The sequence below is a fragment of the Monodon monoceros genome, unplaced genomic scaffold (assembly GCF_005190385.1).
Source record: "Monodon monoceros isolate NGI ecotype Baffin Bay Population unplaced genomic scaffold, NGI_Narwhal_1 Super_Scaffold_3, whole genome shotgun sequence".
Classification (NCBI taxonomy): Eukaryota; Metazoa; Chordata; class Mammalia; order Artiodactyla; family Monodontidae; genus Monodon; species Monodon monoceros.
In genome coordinates, this window is record NW_021703780.1 from 19,266,668 (window position 1) to 19,288,368 (window position 21,701).

General features: G+C 39.9%; 1 long non-coding RNA gene across 3 annotated transcripts in view; it reads left to right on the forward strand.

Moving 5' to 3' along the window:
* The window catches only part of LOC114906978, a 586,545-nt gene that overhangs the window by 484,016 nt on the left and 80,828 nt on the right, over positions 1-21,701 (forward strand). For all 3 annotated transcript variants that reach the window (XR_003796584.1, XR_003796586.1, XR_003796585.1), the window contains one exon: positions 16,723-16,880. This is a non-coding gene — a long non-coding RNA (uncharacterized LOC114906978). The remainder of the gene's footprint in view (positions 1-16,722; positions 16,881-21,701) is intronic.

Below are 21,701 nucleotides of genomic sequence, written 5' to 3' on the forward strand. Positions count from 1 at the left end.
TCACGGGCACAGCTGCTCCGCGGCATGTGGGATCTTCCCGGACCGGGGCACGAACCCGTGTCCCCTGCATCGGCAGGCGGACTCTCAACCACTGCGCCACCAGGGAAGCCCCATTCCATAACATCTTACAGAAAAACCCGAACAAACTTTTGGCCAATCCAATACATTGCTTTGGCTAATAGAATGTAAGCAGTCGTAACACAAGTAGGGACTTCAAATGTTTATTGTTTAGTTGTACCTGCCCTATTTTACCTCTTCCAATCACTATCTGAAGAACATACTCTAGGCAGCCCACTTGCCCAAGGAAGATGAATAACAAAGGAGCAGAATGACCTTGCCAATTTAGAGACCTGCGGCTTGAAGAAGAGTTGCCCAGAGGCACCAACCCAGACCAGGCAGCTACTGGCCGCTGCATAGACAATTTAGTGATCCACCTGAGATTAACAGAACTCCTTCAAATAACCCACAGACGCATGAGAAATAAGAGCTTCTGTGTGATGACGCCCTTGCCGTCTTCATTTCATTTCTGATCTGCTTTCTTAAACTCTTACAATTTCTAGTGTCTTCAGCTATGACTTCCTATCAGTCAGATAAGCCTGTTGCTTTCCATTTCTTTTTTAATAAACATCAACACAAAGAAACCAAGTTTACTTATTAAAAGTTCATGAAAAGCATAGACTGAGTGAAAAGCACCCAGAATAAGTTTCTACTGCCACAAGTAGCTTAAAGGACAGCGTGAATAGTTGAGTTTGTAATTTTACAGGAATATAGATGAGGACTGACCATAGGAAACTTTTTCAGTGTGAACTGGATTACATTTCTGAATGAGGATGTCGAACGTGCTGTGTTTTCTTCCATCTAGTCTGCAGCTGCCCAGAGCCTCCTCCCTCCTCCAGCCCCCACCAGCCCCAGCCTGTGAAGTGGGCTGGGCTGCGCTGGCCTGATGAGAGGGTGGATGTGCTCTTCCCCTGGCAAAGACAACAGAAACTGACATCTTCTTTGAATTCTGGCTTATAAAGAGTGTGATTATTTTTGCAGCTGCCTTTAGTCTTCACTGAAAAAGTGTTTATGTCTCCAATGCCCACTTTTAAATTATGCGGTGGTTTCCAACTAGGGCAAAGGTTGTGTTTTTCTTCAGTCACTTCTCTGTTCATATTTTTCATGGTCTTCTGATGGTTATAGTCAGACTTGTTTAATTCTACTTTTTGCTATATCTTAAGTGCTTGTTAAATATTTAATGATTCTTATCCAGGAGTTGCCAAATACAGTCCTGAACTCTGTGTCTCTCCAGATCATTAAAAACTAGCAGTCCAATTGCTTTATTTTTTTCTGACAAAACAACAACAACAAAAAGAATTATTATAAACAGCATACATAATCCTGAGTGTTTTTGAGGGAGGAATTTTTTTGGAGTGCTGAGTCTGTTTATTATGTGAATAAAGAAATTATGAGTAACATTTGAGAAGTCTTGATATTTAACATGAAATTTACTGGGTGCTGTCTATCAACTCAGTAGTCAGACCTTGGTTAACCCCTTGCAAGATCCCTGCTGGCTTCCCCCAGAAGTACAGCTAAATCAGCCAAATCTATTTCCCTCAGTAGTAGAGAAAATTTTAGAAAAGGTTAAAATCTTAGGTTGATGAGAGTTAGATGGACCTGGAGAGTGATCAAGTTTAATCCTCTTTATTTTGCTTAAAAGCTACATAAATAATATAATAAATAATAATAAATAAGCTACAAGGATCTATTGGACAACACAGGAATATAACCAATATTTTATAATAATTATAAATGGAGTATATCCTTTAAAAATTGTGAATCACTATGTTGTACACCTGTAACATATAATATTGTACATCAACTGTATCTCAATCTTTAAAAAAGTTTAAAAAAATGCATTTCATCTTTTAAACTTAAATGACCATGATAAGGAGGTCTTGGGGCATTGGGCTGAGACAGTATTAATATTCGATGAAAAGAAAGGAGGAAAAGAGAAGGGAGATTTTCACCCAAATTGAATGATGTCAATTTTTTTTCTTTGTGAAGAAGGGAGATTTGAAATTCATGTTGGAGCTTCTTTCTGTTATATCAGGAAGCTGTAGATTGGATAATCATACATTAATATTATTACTATAAACAGTATATTACAGATTTCTGAGAATTTTTTTTTTTCCTAGACAGGTCAAGGATTTAAGTACCAGGTAAGCAGCCTTGTCTAGTCCTTTCCAATTAGGTTGCTGTCTGAAACCTGTCCTAGGTCTAGCTTTATCTCCACATTGCAGGTGTAACTACACCACAGGCATCCCTCCTTCTATCTGCTGGGCTAAGCAGGTCATCAATACCCCTCCATAGGCAATCTTTCTTTGCCCTGCTGCCAGTCTTCTTAGAAGCTGGAATAGCTAATGAAGACAGGCATGCTTTCATTTGAGGAAGCCCTACAAGCAGTGGTCTCTTCAGCTATTTGAAGGCTTTGCACCTCTCATCGCCTCTCTAGTCCCTGGCCCCCTACTTCAACTCCACCAAAAATAAAAGTTCCTATTGAAGAAAATCTTGTCATCGCTAGTGTCAGCCAATGAGGGAGGAGGGGGAAGAAAGCATAAAGGGGAAAAAAAAAGCCTGGTTATTCCACAATCTGCAAGCTGTAAAATTTAGGGCTTTAGGGTACCTTCATTATAAATGAATTCTAAATAGATTTATAAAGTTCAGTATGCAACATAGAAAAGTCAGGGGCCACAAAATTTGAAAAACATATTGGGAAAAAACCCCTTAGAAACAGATATCTATATGGTTTTGAGAACATCTTCTAGGGTTCTTAGGGGTGACCCTTGACTCATGAAGGGCTATGAGCAGTGCTAGCTAGATATATGCTTCTCAAGCTCTAAACATGTTATAATTTCCTATCTATACAAAAGAAAACTTTACGCTTTTACAATAAGGGATTGACGCTTTTGATGTTTCGTCTTGCATTTTACTGGTTGTCTCGTACACATTCATCTTTATTTCCCCTTCCTGCTCAGTGCCAAGGCTGTGGGGACCCTTTGGGTATTATTATCCTCACCACACTGTTGTTCATCAGTGTTTATCTTTTTGAAATGCTCCCTCCCTTTCTCCTTTGCCTGTTTCAATCCTTCCAATATTTCAGAGCCTGACCAAACAGCTGCCTCTTCTATTCAGCTGCCCTTAATTGATTTGTGCTCCTATGTCATTCTCTGCTTCTTGGTATGATCACAGCAATAATTTTTTTTTTTTTTTTAATCAAAGTTTAGCACTGGGACACTGGCCTTGTTGCCTTGTTCTCAGATTCCAGGGAGCCTCTCTTCTGTTGGCGTAGTAGGGGTACATGATAGCAGCTCAAGAAGAAATTATAGGTAGTGTTTACTTCAAGAAAAATTTGATTTTTCAAAAATTAAATATGGTTTCTAGCTGACAGTCTCCAGTCCTACACATTGATCACAACCTCGATGTAGACAACACAGGCTTGAGAGTCAGACTGCCTGAGTTTGAGTTCCAGTTCTACCACTTAAAACCTGGCATGTCAGCATTGCTGTACTTCAGGTTCTTTATGTATAAAATGAGGATGACAGTAATACCCACTTCATAGGGTTGCTGTGAATGTTAAATGAATTCATAAGGCAGTTAGAATGGAGCCAGGGCCATGCATGTACTCAATAAATATTAATTATTATGATGATCACTATTCATGAAAATATTTATTGTCACCCCCAAGTAGCTCTTTAGCATGCAGATAATGAAATCACCACCACAATACTGTAACACATCACAGTGCTGGATTCAGACTTAGAAGCTGAGATAGGAAGTAATAATAAACAAGAACCCAACCCTTTCATTGAGCTAGGCCTTTTAAAATGGGATAAGCATGATCTCTATTTCCTCAGCTAAATTAAATATACTATAACACAATATGGACCTTTTAATATGCATTTTTGCACAGCCAAGATCAGTGGTCAGAAAATGCATAGAAATCGCCTAATTCTTTTAGGAAGAGAGAGGGAAAGGATTTCTGACTAATTTAAGGGCCTTGCAGAGTCTGAAGTATATGATGGTCCATTGCTTCTGGTATTCACTTAAACTAGTAAATATTATGGGAAAGTGTATCACAGAAAAGGAAAAATGGAGCCCTGAGTAAAAATGTAAGCACCATAAATATAACTGAAGCAAAGATGAAAGGATAGGGCTTCCCTGGTGGCGCAGTGGTTGAGAGTCCGCCTGCCGATGCAGGGGACATGTGTTCATGCCCCGGTCCGGGAAGATCCCACATGCCGCGGAGCGGCTGGGCCCGTGAGCCATGGCCGCTGAGCCTGCGCGTCCGGAGCCTGTGCTCTGCAACGGGAGAGGCCACAACAGTGAGAGGCCCGCAGGATAAAAGTTATGTCCTTAGGAAAATAGATGGTTATTATACAGTTCTAGGAATTTTTTTTTCCTTTTCTAAGTAATTTATTTTGGTTCAGTTGACAGAATTTTATCTTCTAGTAATTTTTTTTACATAGTTACAAATATTTTTTCCTGTGAGGATGAGAACTTTTAAGGTGAACTCTCCTAGTAATGTTCAAATATGCAATACAGTATTATTAACTATAGTCACCATGATGTACATTACATCCCCATGACTTATTCATCTTATAATTGGAAATTTATACCTTTTGACCCCCTTAACCCACTTCTCCCAACCCCCAACCCCTGACAACCACCAATCTGTTCTCTGTATCAATGAGCTTGGTTTTTTAAAAAATTTGTTTGTTTGTTTTTCTGTTTTAGATTCCACATATAAATGAGATCATACTATATTTGTCTTTCTCTGTCTGAGAATTTCACTTAGCACAATGCCCTCAAGGTCCATCCATGTTGTTGCAAACGACAAGATTTCGTTATTTTTTATGACTGAATAATTTCCATTTTATAATTTTACGAATATATATAACATTTCTTTATCCATTCATATACTGATTGATTGACTCTTAGGTTGTTTCCATAATTCCATGTCTTGGCTATTGTACACTGAATGAACGTGGGGTGCAGATGTATTTTCAAAATAGTGATTTCCTTTTCTTTGGATAAATACCCCAAAGTGGAATTGCTAGATCATGTCGTTGTTCAATTTTTATTTTTTTGAGGAAACTCCATACTGTTTTCCACAATGGCTCCACCATTTACATCCCCACAAACAGTGCACAAGGGTTCCCTTTTCTTCACATCCTCACTAACAATTGTCTTGTCTTTTTGATAATAATCATTCTAAGGTGTGAGGCTATATCTCACTGTGGTTTTGATTTGCATTTCCCTGATGATTAGAGATGCTAAGCATCTTTTCATGTACCTGTTGGCCATCTGTATATTTTCTTTGGAAAAATATCTATTCAGAACTTCTGCCCATTTCTTAGTTAAATTTGTTTGTTTCGCTATTGAGTTGTATGAGTATATATTTTGGATGTTAACCCCTGATCAGATATATGACTTACAAATATATTTCCCATGCAGTAGATTGCCTTTTCATTTTGCTGATGGTTTCCTTTGCTGTGCAGAAGCTTTTCAGTTTTACATAGTTTCACTTGTTTGTTTTTGCTTTTGTTTCCTTTGGTTTTGGTGTAATTAAAAAATCACTGCCAAGACCTATGTGAAGGAGCTTACTGTCTATGTTTTCTTCTAGGAGTTTTATGGTTTCAGGTCTTAAAGTTCAGCATTCATTTTGAGTTAATTTTTGTGTATAATGTAAGATAGTAGTTCAATTTCATGAAAATAACTTTTAAATGTTCTGTAACTATGACTCTCATCAGATACAAGGACACACACATCACACTGAGATTTTTGCTGTATCCTTAGTTCATCATTTATACTTTTTTATATGAAGCTATCATGTGATTGAAAATATATTATTAATATTAAAGTACCCTCATGGGCCTGTAATTTACTAAATTCTTTAAAAATCAGTTTAAATTAAAAAAAAAAAGGTTGGGGGGGGGAAATTCCCTGGCGGTCCAGTGGTTAGAACTCCACGCTTTCACTGCCAAGGGCCCAGGTTTGATCCCTGGTTGGGGAACTAAGATCCCCCAAGCTGCAGGGTGCAGCCAAAAAAAAAAATCAGTTTAAATAACTGCAGCCCTGCCCTATAGGAATTTATAATCCAAGATGAAAAATGCTGATGTTGTTATAGAATAAATACAATGTATATAGAAAACAACCAGAGGAAGGGGAGGGAAAAATTTTTACTTCAGTTCTAGAGAGAAGTCTCCAAAACAGAAGAGAGAGTGGACGGAGCAGAGAGCTAGCTAAGAATAAGTACCTCAGCCTTCCAAATATAAGGAGAGACCCAGAGTAGGCACAGAATTGTGATGCAACCATTGGATGAAACAGATTTCTGACACTTATATCTCCTTTCAGGCTAGTATCTATGATTGGAATTTCCCACTCTTTTTATCTTATAACTGCCGGACTTACCTTAAAAAAATGTCTATGATTTCTTTTTTATAAATTTCAAAATAGAAAACACTAATCTATGGTAACAGAAATCAGGATAATGGTAAATTTTAGGAGTGTAGTGATTGAAAAGAACAGGCAGGGTTTTGGGGTTATAGTTCCATTTTGCTTTTTTTGTGTATGTCTGTATGTCTGTTACACTGGTTTCCATTTTCCTATACATATTCACTGAGCTGTGCATGTATTATTTGTGCACTTTTCTGTATGTACATTTTGTTTCAATAACATTCACATTTTTCAAAATGTCAACTCACATCACCTCTTCTATGAAACTTTTCCTGCAATACCTTTTCCATCTTATCTCTCCTTTTTCTAGCCTTCCTGTACTGCCAATATTAAGGTTAGTTAAAAGCAAGAGACCATATATTTTTTCTTGTTTTATCACCAGCAACTAAAAGAGGATTGTTATTAGTCTATGCTTAATCAATTACCAATGACAGACAATAATTAAATGAAAAATACATAAGATCTGCATGATCAAAATATGAGTACCAAGAAAAGTAACACAATTAAAAATTGCTGACAATCAAGATCTTGAAGAAGATGGTAAGCAGATTCCTTAACTTATATGGAAATGCTTAGTTAGCATGGAGGTGCTGATTACCATTATTTCATACCCTACAAATTTTAAATTAATATTGAAGTTGAAAATTATTCTTGCCTGTAATTATCTTATGTCTGTATTTTCATTAGAAAGGCTCTCTGTCAAGGAGATGTTGTCAAACCATGTTTAGTAATTTACAAATAGAAACTTCCTCATAGTAATATCCTTGGATTTATTTATTTATTAAATACTTATTGGGCTTCCTCTATTTTACAGAATTTTCCATATTCTGGAGATACATATCTAAATAAAATGAGTTCCTTTCCTCAAGGCACTTACTGGTTAGTGGTAAGACAGAAATGTATATGTAATAAATGCTACACTAAGAATTAACACAGAGTGTTGGGGAAAGTTTTACAAGAAGCTACACTTCAGATAAAGAAGCAGCCCAGACCTGAAACTTTTCTAGAGTTTCAAACTAAGTAGATCTCTTGCCCTCATAGATTTGCCTTAATGTGAGTTGTAATGTCATATATTCCAAGGTCATGAGACCAGAGTGCTGGTGGGAAAAGAACAATTTGGACCTGAGGATATAGGATAATCTTAGCTATCTGAAGGTGGTGGGTGTCTCATATTTCCTGTGAAGTTGATGACAGAGATATGGTCCTTAGTTCATTACTCTATCACCTATGGTAATTTTTTTGTAGCTACTGAATCCATATTTGTTGATTTTTGAAATCAGAGATGTTGGCTATGACCTTTGGTTTCACCTCCAGCATCCTAGAAATCATCATTCTCAACCTCACAACAAGAAAAAGCTAAACAAAGTGAAAATCAATGATTTTTCTTAAACCCATTTGAGAACCATTATCTTAATATCTAGGAAGAGAGGGAAGTGCATCCAGAGGTACAGCTGAGATTTTCTTACCTGGAGCAGAAGTGGCTGGAGCCATAAACTGGTAGGAACACTTACATGGTAATTTTGGTGAACTGCTGAATGTTGAGTTAGAGTTTGAACTCCTGGAGGGCTGCAGTCTTCGGGGGTGGTCCACATTTGCATGGGCTTTATTTCTAGGAAGATACAGGGAACATCCCCTGTAGCTCTGGCAGGGGAAGGGGATGAGTCAACATTGTAAAGTACACCTGGAGCCTTCTCTGTAACAAAAGCCCATTCTTCAGGAGAAAGGATTTTGCCACAGCTTTATCTCAGCAGGAGGAAGAAAATTTCTTCCACATCAGCCTCCTTCCAGCCTTCTTGTCTCAACTAAGGGGAAAACAAAAACCAGAATCAACTGTTCAGAAAATCAACTGACAATGTTGCAGCCAGGAAAGTGAGTAGGAGGCAGAGGGATATAAATGTTTGTGAAGGACATGGCCCTGAGACACAGGCCCATGAAAATTCACAGATTTAATCCAAGATTATAGAATATACCCCCTCCTCACTTTCCCGCCACACTAACACAACCCCAGCTTAATAAAATGGATTCCACTGAAAGAACTGTAAAACACTGGCTTTCTCTGAGAAGCAGCACTTATGGAAGCCTGAAATAAAGAGGGAAGACAAAATAACAAGGACACTAGAGGAATTTAAAGGCTCTGGCATCTACAGCAAACATTAAACACAGCACAATTCATTGCCAGATTAACAAAAATCCTCAAACTAAAGGCCTATTTATTTCAGTTCCTATTACTTGATATAACATGTCTAGCTTTTGACATGAAATTATGACATTCCACATGGCAAGAAAGAAACACAATATAAAGAGATATAGCAGTCAACATACTTAGATATGACAGAGATTTTGGAATTATCAGGCCAGGATTTTGAAACAGGTATGATAAACAGGTTAAAGGTTTTAATGGAAAAAGTAGCCAATATGAAAGAGAAGATAGGAAATGGAAGCAGAGAGATGAAAGTTCTAAGAAAGACTGAAAAGGAAATGCTAGAAGTCAAAAACACTGTGATTGAAATGAAGAGTGTCTTTGATGTGTTCATCAGTTGACTAGACATAGCTAAAGAAAGAATCACTGTACTTGATGACGAGTCAATAGAAACTTCCTAGTCAGAAATGCAGAGAAAAAAATAATTAAAAAAGCAAAAAACAGAATGTCTAAGACCTGTGGGACAATTTCAAAAGGTGTAACATAGACATAATGGCAACAACAGAAGGAGAAGAAAGAAAGGGTAAAGCAGAAGAAATGGCCAAGGACTTTCCAAAATTATTGACTGTCATCAAAACACATATTTAGGAAGCTTAGGAAACAATAAGCTGGATAAATCCCGAATAGCAGTGATGAAATCCCTCATGTCTAAGCAAATCATATTCAAATTGCAGGGCTTCCCTGGTGGCGCAGTGGCTGAGAGTCCACCTGCCGATGCAGCGGACACGGGTTCGTGCCCCGGTCCGGGAAGATCCCACATGCCGCAGAGTGTCTTGGCCCGTGAGCCATGGTCGCTGAGCCTGTGCATCCGGAGCCTGTGCTCCGCAACAGGAGAGGCCACAACAGTGAGAGGCCCGTGTACCGCAAAAAAAAAAAAAACTGCAGAAAACCAAAGACAAAAAAAAAAAAGTAAGGGAGAGGAAAAGAAAATACCCTCTGTCTACAGGAACAAGGATAAGAATTACAGTGGACTTCTTGTCAGAAATCATACAAGCAAGAAAAGAAGGATGTGTAATCATTACAGTGTTGAAAGAGATGTTGGTATGGCAGTATAAATTTAACATTAATAATGATAACCTTGGGAACTACTTAAAAATACAGTAAGCTTTCCCCAACCTCAGAAAATTCTGACTGAGGGACTCTCATGTGAGATCTGGAGAAATGCATTTCAACCATGAACTCCAGGTGCTTCTGGTCCACACAGTTTATGGATCACAAGTTAAGAAACACAAACAAGGTTGCAAAGCAAATGTCAAGATGGGATTAGACATTCAAGGGTTGCATTAGGGGAAAAGCCTATGAGAGAAAATGGAGAGGAAGCTAGTAAACTTGGAAGAGACGTCAGGCCACCATGCAAGTTTAATCACCAGTGAAGGAGAGAGAAAAGGGAGGTTGAGTGGAAGCATCCTAGATTACCATCTAGTCTAAGGAAAATTCAATCAGGTTGCTGGAGAGTCCTTGAGATCAAGCAGGCTGTCATAGAAGTCCCTTGTCTCCCAGAAACAGGCCAACCTTAGTGTTATAACTTAGGCACAATCTTTAGTCTGGAGCAACCCATGGGCAGTATGGCCTCAGTGCAAATGCTGTGATGGATTTCAGAGCAGAGCATCTGCCGTTGTGTGTCTACAACTGTCATTGTGGTCTACTAGGTATATTCTCATGACTGTCACAGTACAGAAGATAAATAATTATGTCACGTTATATTTTTATAATTTAATAATATCCTCATGAGGTAATTAACTCTCAGACACGTTACATAATTTTCCAATGATCACATAATGAGTAGACGATTAGGATCCAGGTTTTCTTATTCTTAAGCTAGGATTTATTATTTCTAATACTGGTCCTATTTCTATTGTAAAAAGAAAATTGAATTAAAGCATAGAATTTAGAAATTTTTTAATACGGCTAGTCTATATGTGAGGAAGGAAAAATAATTGTCAGAATCAATTTTTTTTTAATTGCTGAGAGACAATTATTTCCAAAGTAAATTAGGAAATAAATTCTACAGGAAAATATCTGTCAAATTCTAGTTATTGTTTCACAGCACCAAATCTACCTATCTTTTTTTTTTTTTTTTTTTGCGGTACGCGGGCATTCTCACTGCTGTGACCTCTCCCGTTGCAGAGCACAGGCTCCGGACGCGCAGGCTCAGCGGCCATGGCTCACGGTACCAGCCGCTCCGCGGCATGTGGGATTTTCCCGGATCGGGGCACGAACCCGTGTCCCCTGCATCGGCAGGCAGACTCTCAACCACTGCGCCACCAGGGAAGCCCTACCTTTCTATCTTTTTATAATGGAAATGGGATTCTAAAATAATTTCTGCTTGGCTATCTAGCTCCCTATAGGCTTTGTCAGGAGGAGGCAACAGGAGGTGTCCACATAACAAGTTGGGAGAAGGCACTTGCCCATCATGTTTGTTTCCTGCTGGTGCTCTGCTTTCTTTTCACCTGTTTCTTGTCCCAGCGTCAGCCCAGCAAGGCTGCTTCACTCCAGCAGCAGCAGTTCCTGACGGTAATAGCAACTGAATCCGCTAGAGTTTTTACGACTCTTGTAGAACCAGCCTCATAACCCCCACCCTCACCTCTGAGCAGCACGAGCCAGCCAGTGCCCCCCTCCTCAGAGGGGAGAAAGTCTGGGTCCCAGTCCTCTGGCCCTTCCTCTAAGCTCAGGGACACTGGCTCAAATCAGCAGTGCCTCCCGCTCCTCCGAGGAAGTGATTCCACTCTATTGGTCTTCTCGTAGCTTCTATGTTGTAATAATTCCAGCCTCTTCCTTCTGTTCCCTAGCCCTAGGGATGGAGGCTACTTCCTGAAATACTACCTCTGTTATACCTAGTATTCTTTTCTTACCTTTTGAATTCTCTATTAAACCACTTTACACCCAGTTAACAATTCTTATATTGACAACAAGCACAGTTTCTGTTTCCTGATTGGACCCTGACTGATAGGATGGAAGAAATTAGAGAACAGATAATCCCATGCATCTGATACATAACGTTAGATTATACCTGAGTTAGAATTATAAGAAAGTTGAGATATTTTCAAGCCAAGCAAAAACAGGCATTGGGTAGGGTGTAAAGGTAAAGTCACAAAGATTCAGACCACATCTTTTGAATATGTGTGCATTACAAGGCTGATGGGAAAAGTTCATTTAGTAGTGAATAAACTTTGTTGACCATCAATGACCCACTTCTCAGGGTTATCTCTTTATTCTCATTTTAAAGTAATATTCCTCCAGTTAACCTATACTGGTGATTCTTAATGACGTTGAGAGAAGTGTAATAGAAAGTCAGTTTAAATTATCTAGCTTGAAAAACATGCATAGAGTTGAGATTTACTGTCCAGGTTTTCTACATGCATCAGTCAGATCTGATAGAACCCTGGGCATCCCAAGAGTTTTGCTGAAATGACATCAGTAGATGTAGAGGTGTGATCTCAGAAACAAGATTATGAACTTGTGCTGTTTACTATGAAATGTTGTTGAGATTAGGCTTTTTATTTTTCTATTTTCTTGGTAGTTATATGCTAGGATTATATGCTAGTTATACGTCAGGATATGCTAGCTTTGAAGTAGGAACAAACACAAAAGTTTATTGATCATGCACACAATGTTTATGTGGGGTTAGTTAGTAGCTCCGTAGGGAAGCTATTTTCAGTGACTCAGGGATCCAGGCTATTTCCCTCCTGCAGGTTCTGTGATCTTTTTCTCTACGACAGTGAAAGAGAAAGGAGAATTTCAATGTAGTTCTTAAATTATCCCGCCCATTAGAGACACACATGAGTTCCAATTATGGCCCATCGGCCGGGTAATGTATTCACATCATCCTAACTTTAAGGTGGTTGAAAAATGTGGAGGAAGCATATGGATATTCAATAAACGGTGAGTATCTCTGTCACGTTAGTCATCACTGATTCATGATAGTACTTGCGGAATCATGCCATAAATATATTTCTAAATTTTCGGATGTGCAAAACTCTTGGGGCATGTATTTCTTAAATGCCAAGGGTCTACTACAAAGAGAGGAAGAGAGGCAGCTCAGATGTTTATCATAAATAGATGCGTTGTTGAGAAAGAGTTTTTCTTACAAACCCATTCTGTTATTACCTTCTATTTCGACAACCTTAGAAGGACAGATTTTTTTTTCACATCTGAATTAGTGGAACTCTAGCAGATATTGCCAGTAGAACAAAAGAACAGATTCCAATCTGTAACATACAGCTATAGCATTGCTTTAGATGTGGCAATTAAAAGACATCTGGGGGATGAAATGAAATAGTCACGATGATCTTCATGATAGCTGAGGTCATACATGAAGCTTGGTTTCTCATGTGTGGTGTAATCTTACATGTACTATGCAAAAAAAAATATCCTAAATGGTGGCAGTTGTTACTCTGAGACTTCAGACATTTTACCAAAAACAAAAGTCATAAGTAAAACACCCCACTTCTTAGCAGGCAGTGTTACTTGAGCCTTTTTGGCCAATGTTTGTTTGTTCTCCCTGGAAGGTCATTCTTCTAAATAGTGTATTGATAATTACGTTCACTAGAGAACATGTATGACAAATTTAGGTCAGATTAATTTCAGGAGAAGCATTCTCTCAGATAAGGAGCTAATGGATGGGGGATACGGTTGACTAGAAAATATAGTCAACTGCCTGGCTTTGTGTAAAATTAAGCAGGGTTTCTCTTGTGAAGGGCTCATCCTTTGAGTTGATTTTTGTCATCCTTTGGGTTTCACAGGAGCCCTGTATTCCAACATTTCTTTTACTACCCGTAAGGCAGAAGAGCTCTGTGTGCCCATAACAGACCGACATTGTCTTTATTCGTAGCAAATTATGATTGAGATTAAAATGCAATTAATTTCTTTTCTGGCTCTCTCCTTACTGTGCTGTAAGGTTACCTAAAAGAAGTTGAATCACTGTAAAAATAGAATTAGATAATGTATGCAACATTTTTGAGAATAATAATGTAAAAATAGTAATAGTAATAATCATAAAGATAACATTTATTGAACACCTGGTATGAACCACGCACTGGGATTACATATATGATCTCACAAATCATCACAACCTATCACAGAGGTGCATTTATTACCCCAGTTTAAAAATGAAGAAACTGAGGCTTGGAGATTTGCCCTAGGTCGTAAGCTAGCTAGTGGTGGAGCTAGGAGTTAACCTAGGGAGTCAAACATTAAACATAAGCTCTTTGGCTTTCCTTATAACCTAAGGATTCACAGTGGAATCCATACTGGACCACAATTTTCTTATTCTCAGGGTTTTCCCATTGTTATAAGTTAGTTCCATAAAGTTCTCTTGGAAACAGAGAAAATGGAAACTCTCTATCCCTTTCTAGGCTTAATTTGATATATTATTTACCTCTAACACTGGGGTTTTCACTAAGAATGAAAAATAGGCAAATTTCTGACACTACTATACATGTTTTCAGCCCAGTGCCATGGTTTCCTATTTGCTGTAAGTTTTGCCAATTGAGCCTCTAAGTGTCCAGTGCAATCACTCCAAAGAAACCTCACTTTGTTCTGCTTCCTTGATGCAATAAGCATGAAGCTGTAAACTACCTATCAGGAATGTAGAGAAGAACCCAAGGATCATGGCAAGTGTGTGTGTGCTGGACGTGCATGTGCCTGATGATGTTAAAATGCTGCCACCTCCTGTTTAGCCCAAGTGTTGCTGATGCAACTCTTTCCCACAGCTTCCCTGAGTCCTCTAAGCTGATTTATACTGATCCTGAATTGCACTTCTGCAATATATAACATGACAAGTTAAACGAAAAGCCTGCCAAAAAGTCTTGATAGGCTCAACTTTCGTGCTGCAGCACTTGAAAAGACCATTACGACTGCCATCCCACTAAAGTGTGCTCAGTATTTTTGACAGTGAATTATCTAAGCAGCAGTTTATCTCCACATTCATGGGGTAGGGGTGTGGGGCTTCCCTTTAAAGATTCTAAAGAGGGAAGATAAAGGGGGTGCGGGTAGGGATATTTTCCATCTCTCAAGTGGTAGTGGGTTACTCCAAGGTTTTCCAGATGTTGCAAGGGCTTTAGGTTTATACTCAGGTGCATTTTCTGCTGAAACACGAGAAATGAAACACAGCATGGACAGGATCCTAGATTTGTAAATGAGGGAATAGCGCCAGCATCTGAATTTGTCTCCAAACTGAGAGGTTGTATGAAAGAGATACTGTGCGCCTGACCCCAGTAAGCTGAGCCTGGAGCAGCTGGCTTATCAAGGACAATCTCCTCTTGCTTTATCTGCATTAAGCTATTGTTTACTCCAGGACAAGAACCCTGTAGCAATCACGGACACCATACAGTGATTCCTTCCATCTGGAGCTCTGCCAGCCTGAAATCCCATCCCTAACTTCTCTCCACAAAGTGAGGGCGGGACTTCGTTTTATCTCAGTCACTCAGTCCAGCAAAATTAGCTTTGCCCAGGATCATTTTAATAACTAGCACATGACCACCTCCATCCATGTGTATACACTTAGGTCTGGGTGATTTGGGTCTCTTTATATCATCCAAATACCAGAATTGTTTAGTAAAGCTGGAAAGTCAGGAATGGAAAATAGTTTTAGAACTATTTTCTACAGGCCAGAACTGTCTAGTTAAGTGCTTACTGACCAAATTTGTATTGACTAAGAACCCTGTGCTTAATGGTTACACTCAAATCTTCTCTTCAGTCTGAAATTATCTATCTATTGATGTATCTATCTTTCTTTCTAGTTTTATGCCTCTTGTCACAAGACAAAAAACAAACAGATATATATTATTTCTTTCTGAAGACTTATAGAAAAAAAATCACTTTTTCCTTCTAAAATAAGGAATATGTTCTTCTTTTACCTCACTTATGCATCATTTTTCTAGAAACGCTTTTCTATATGTTAGGGGTCTTATATATACTAGATGCTTAACTTCAGTTGGAGACAATCTTACTGATCTTCGACCTTGCAAGTCCCTAAACTAATTAATAACTTACTTGCAAATATTTTCCAATATAAATGCAGTAAAACAGATTTTCATATTTTTAAGGGAGAATTCTGTGCTCAAGAAAAATGAACGTCAGTGCAAGGGTGCTATGTAATCCTACAGTGAACATGCATACAGATAGTAGTAATCTCCCACCAGCCTCGGTTGAAATGACATCAGCAGAGAAATTCCTTGAGGGTAGAGCCCCAGTACTTTTCAAGGTTTAATGCCCAAGAGTCAGGCACCTATACTGGGCAAGGACTTAGGAAAACTCAGATGGACCTGAGGTGACAACAATTCAGGCGAATACAATTTCCCCGCCCACTTTTCTATCTGGACTCCCATACCTTTTAGAAAAATGTTCATCTTCAGTTTCTTCAAGTTGAGTGAATACAAGCACTACTTCCTGGTGCTCTGATTTTATTCAAATATTGTTTAACAACAATCTGTCTTCTCTTGATAGTTAAGCTTTAATCATTTCCACTCAATTTTACTGACTAGCCCAGAAAGAAAATCACACGGCAACTGTGCCCGAAATCATACAGCCTGTAGCTCTAGTACCTTCTTAGCGATCTTGCACAGCATCTAAATTATACGACTGAAAGGGAGCTAGGAAGACAGGCAGATCCAAAGGCAGGAAGGAAGGAACTCATAGAAAATCAGATTAAGAGAAACAACGTGTTTCAAAGCTAGATTGGGCAGGGGAAATCTTGATCCAATACCCTCATTATGGATGAAGAAACTGAAATACAGAGAATGACTCAACCATGATGACAGAGCTAGTTTAGCTTCAAATATACCTAGAACCAAGAGACTAGCTGACCTTCTTATCTTTTTCGCCGACATCAATTCTCAGATATTAGTGCCAACTGAAAATTCAGAGATCTTATCTGATATGAATATTTTATAGAGTAAGAATCAACGTGCTTGCAAACAAACGCCTTCAAAACAGAGTGGTAAGGAGGTCATCTCAGAAAGGTAACAGTAAAGTTTACAAGCCTAAAAGGGGGACATTCAAAGAGCTTAATTCTCATTGGCTAGGGTCGGCGGATTATGGCCGTGGCTGATTGGCTACAATGTGCTGAGTCACTACGAGAAGAAACGAAAGCTCAAGCTCCTGCCATTTAAGTGGATACTTTCGGAGAAACGTTCTTACGCGGTTTTGCTGAGCTGGATGTCGGCTGTTTCCTCAGAGGAAGGTGGGTCCCAGCCTCTATTCTGATTTTTACTTCACGTTTGTGTGCACACAAGTCATCTAGGGAATATGGTGACAAGGCAGACGTGGGCTCAAGCCGAGAGTCTCAGAGGCATTAGGTCCCAGTGTTGCATTAGAAGGAGGAGCGAGAGAACCGTCACACCCCAGGTGCTGGGTGAGTCCCTGGGACGGGTCACCAAGTGAGAGTCCTTGGCTTCACTCAGGAAGGAATTCAAGAGCACCCAACGGTGAAAGCGAGTTTATTTAGAGGGATACACACCCCGTAGGACGGAGGCGGTTCAGCGCCACGCCACCCCCGGCTGCGGGGGGGTGGTTAGCTTTTATGGGCTGGGTAATTTCATACGAACTATGTAGGGGAAGGGGTGGGGATTTCCAGGAATTAAGCCAACGCACACTTTTTGGCCTTTTATAGTCAGCCTTGGAACTTTCATGGCCTTGGTGGGTGTGTCATTTAGCTAATGTATTACAATGAGTGTATAATGAGGCTCAAGGTCTACTGGAAGTCAAATTTTCTGACATCTTGGGCCTAACTGGTTCTAACCCATTTTTGTTGTATGCTTAATGGCTGTGTCTTTTTTTTTTTTTTTTTTTTTTTTGCGGTACGCGGGCCTCTCACTGTTGTGGCCTCTCCCGCTGCGGAGCACAGGCTCCGGACGCGCAGGCTCAGCGGCCATGGCTCACGGGCCCAGCCGCTCCGCGGCATGTGGGATCTTCCCGGACCGGGGCACGAACCCGCTTCCCCTGCATCGGCAGGCGGACTCTCAAGCACTGCGCCACCAGGGAAGCCCTGTGTCATTCTTTTAAAGGTTGTGCCCTGCCCCCTTCCCTCCTGTCTCACCATGAAGTCAATCTGTTTTTAATGGATTTTCTAGGTGATCATGACACAAGTAGTCTGAGCATGCTGCTTTAAGAAAAGCTGCATTACATCATGCAGTAGTTTCTCATTTATTACTAGAGAAAAACGTGTGGAATCAAAACTGAGAAAGTATTCGGGTGTCTAACCAACAGGTCACCAAGGTCAAACCAACTCATATGAGTTAACCTGTTTCCTGCTTCTGCATACTTAGAGGATTTGCGCCGATTTCTGGGTAAAGAATTGTGGGGAACAGAGAAATGTTTAAATGTCGTCTATGCTTAATTGATCTCCATATTCTCCCACAGCCCCTTACCAGTAGGAGAAGCCAAAGGCTTCCTTTCTTTCATTGGTCTCTCAAACCTTAAAAGCTTCAAGTAGAATAACAAATATTTTCTTTCTACAAAGGGCTCTCATTTATAAACTGATCTAAGCAGTTTTGTGAATATCCTTTAACAGAAACAAAGGTGGAAATTTAGATAAATTGGATTAAATAACAGAATGGACTAGGTGGAGTCAAGATTTGAGATTTTGTGATTCTGGAGGCCCCGTGACTCTTCTGCTGTATTAGTATCTCTCCCATAAAGTACCAGGGAAGGATGAACAAATTCATGAAGACCATTCTGATCTTCGGCCACTGGCGGGCCTTCTCCCACTAGAATGAACTCCCAAACATCAGGCAATAAGCAACAGAAGAGCAGCTACCTGCTTCTCTGTCCCTTTCTCCCAGCCCCATTGAGCTGCAGGCAGCAGAGGAAAAGAAGAAAAGTAAAATTGATACGTTTCTTTTCCTTTCTGCCTAAGACAGGGAGCTCTGGCCAGCCTCTCCATTAAAAGTGGGAGAAAAGGTAGACTCGTCCTCTTTGATTAGGACCGTCACCATCACACAGTGGTTGCAATTAGTCCATGCCAGGCTTATTCAGGCCTTGGATTCTTTTCAGAAGTGAAAAAGGGAACACTCAAGGTCTATTGAATTGGAGCGTGGCATCTGCCGCAGACCGAGGGGAGAGGTCGGGGGTCAGTGCTTGATTTTGATAAAGCGTGCCAGATTAATTGTCTTCGGTAATCCTGTTTGTCATGCTAGATATGCAGGGGCGTCTTTGTGGCACAGGCTGACATATGGGCCAGCCTGCTGCTTGCCTATTCAGCCCCCCCAGCACATGCTCTCCACAGTTGGACTGGTTCCCAGGGCCTTGTTTGCCAGGGGAGTGGGGCCTCTTGCTCCCATTCAGCCAGCCCCCATCTCCACAAACAGGCTTCCTAATCTTCAAGCCTGCCTGGGCTCTTGAAAGAGCCTCTGCATTATTCAAAAAGGCCTAAAGAGAGAAAGGGAAAGAGAAGGGGGGCTGCTGAGGAGAGAAAGAAGGGGGTTGTGGGGGAGGGAGAAACCCAAGCACCAGAGGTGGGAGTGAAAGACTCTCCAGACTGGGGAGGGGGAGGGGGGAGGGCAGAGAAATATAATTACAAAAAATAGCAACCGTGTACTTGAGGCAGAGCCCTTCAGGAGGCTGATTATAGCTCCTCTCCAAATCTGAATCTATCACCAAATTATACCCTGCCTCTTTTGTAAAATAAATGTTAATAAGAGGTAATTTTGGCCCTGCTGATTGTTAAGCTCAATGGAGATAGAAAATTTTTTTTCTGCCTCTGTGTGTGTGTGTGTGTGTGTGTGTGTGTGTTTATTGTACTATCTGGAGGGCTTTTTTGTCTTCCAACCAAAATGTGTATTCAGCCACAAAAGATGAAACAAACATTCAGTGGCCTGACACAAGTGCCAGAAAATGGAGAAGAGTTTGAATTTTATGATAAAGGGTGAATGTACTGATTGGCAATTGGCCCTTAATCTGCTACAGGGTGCAGTGGGTGTGCCCTGGAGAGAATGTCCCTTGGATTTTAGAAAGGAGCGGGGAGGAAGGAGGGCCGCTAAGCCCTGCCTGGTGCGTGGCGGAGGTTCTTGCTCTAAATAGCTTTGCCTTTCTTTGGTTTAAAAGCAGGATTTTTTTTTTTTTTGTTTACATAATCATTATTTTGAGTTGCTGACAATTCCTTTGGGGGCTTTTACATGTAAAAGTACAAAAAATAGAGATAATCCTGTGACAGAGCTTTGGAAAATGTTCCTGTGATGTGTGTTTACGAACAGATCCAGAAATGGAGCAGTTAGAAACAATGAATAATAATCTTCTGATCAGACAAAGTGTGGAGATATTAAAATATAAATCCTTGATTGTAATCTTCCTGAAGCAGTCCTTCCTGTATCTTTACTGTTCTGTTCTTCTCACCCACAGGATAGAAATGGGGGACAATTCAATCAGTAGTGTGTCTGACCAGAGACTGCTTAGACTCCAGTTATGATTTCTTACTTAAATACTCTGAATACTATTTTTTTTGGGGGGTGGGGGGGAGATGATAATTTGACAATGTCATCTATCATTGATTTCAAGGGGAACATAATAGATTTTCAAAATTTAAAAAATTGAACTAAGAAAAAATCATTTAACCCTTCCTTTATTGTAGATATTCAAAGAAAAAGATTTTGTCCCCCCCCTCCCCAAATAGTTGACTGCAGTACTTACTGCTTTTCTGGGATATGTATTTCAACATTTATTTGTTCTGCTTCCTGTAATAAAGCAGGCATTGGACTGAGCAATACAGGGCTGGGTGTGTAGTGGAAACAGAAACAAAGTTTCTGTTTTCATAGAGCTTATGGTGTATGAGGGTTTTTGGTTGTTTGGCCAGTGCATAGAACAGCGCCAGGAACATCCCATGAACTCATTAAATTTTATTTATTCAAAAAAATGACTGAGTAAACAAGTAGCAAAATGTTTGACATTTCCAAGGTGGAATGCTTGCTCTAACTTCTACATGATGCTTATAAAGAAGGAGAAAGAAAAGAAGGGGAAGAGGAGGAGAAAAAGAAAAAAGAAATAACACTTTTTGAGCACATAGTTTATGCTGGGTATATACCAAGTGCTTTGTAAACGTTAGCCCTTGTAATCTTTAACAGAACCTATGGGTGGGAAGGGCTGGTAGCTAGTGCACATGGATGCCTCCATACTAGTTATATAATTGAATTCACCTGATAACCCTGTAAAATGAGTTATAGCTGATGCCCAAGCATCATCACTGAGAACCTCTGGGGTGAAGCCCAGGAATCAGTATTAAAAAAAAAAAAAAGTTCCCAGGTGATTCTAATGAGAATCCAGAAATGAGAATCACTGATTTTAAGTCATATTTTTCAAACTTTGTTGTGCATGCCAATCTCCTGGGGGTCTGGCTAAAATGAGGTTTCCCAGTAGGTTGGTTTGCAGTGAGCGCCTAGAGCTCTAACAAGCCCTCAGGTGATGCTAGTAGTACTGCTGGTCTCTGAACTTCTTTTAAGGAAGCGAGGCTTTCAAGATGAAGCAGCTTGCACAATGGCTGACCTGGATTTCACACCTTGGTTTTTCCAACGGTGATCCTCTGCCTCTTACAGAATGAAATCCAGCCTGTACGGAAGCATGGTGTGATGGGAAGAACGTTCATCTGTGAGTCTGGTGATCCGGAGTTTATTTATAGTTCTTTCACTGCCCTTGACTTTGGGTCTTGCCTCCTAGGGTCTCAGTTTTCTTCTCTGTAATTTGTAGGGTTTGGACTTGATTATAGTTGCTGTCCTTGGATTCTCAAAGTGTCACCTATTTAAATGTCATCCATGAGATCAGACAATCAGACATTTCCTGTAGGGAAAATTCCACTTTAGGAAGAGATAAGAACTTGTTTCTTTTCTGTTTTCTTTTTTTCTCTTAGTGAATATGTGAGTTTTCATTATCTGCTTGCTGGGATGAAAAAGGTACAGAAGTATTGGTATTACTGAGAAGGGTCCTTTGTTCAGCAGCATCCCCAGAGCCACCCCATGTGATGTCCTTTAACTTCCCCATCTTGTTTACCACTCCTTGGGCATTTTTTCAGTAAAGA